Below are 284 nucleotides of genomic sequence, written 5' to 3' on the forward strand. Positions count from 1 at the left end.
ACAACAACAGCAACAACAACAACAACAATAATAATCGTAATGTTTTCAAATTTTGGTACTGTTATTTCGGGGAAAGGGTTAAGTCAGTCTGTCCCAGTGTGAAAATGGTACTTATTTATCGACCCTCGAAAGGGATGAAAGTCAAAGTCGACCCCGGCGGCATTTGAACTCAGAATGTAAAGACAGATGAAATGCCGCTAAGCATCTTCTCCGGTGTGCTAACGGTTCTGCCACCTCGCCGCCTTGATAATAACAATAATGGTTTCAAGTGTTGCCACAAGGGC

The sequence above is a fragment of the Octopus bimaculoides genome, chromosome 17 (assembly GCF_001194135.2).
Source record: "Octopus bimaculoides isolate UCB-OBI-ISO-001 chromosome 17, ASM119413v2, whole genome shotgun sequence".
NCBI classification, from domain to species: domain Eukaryota; kingdom Metazoa; phylum Mollusca; class Cephalopoda; order Octopoda; family Octopodidae; genus Octopus; species Octopus bimaculoides.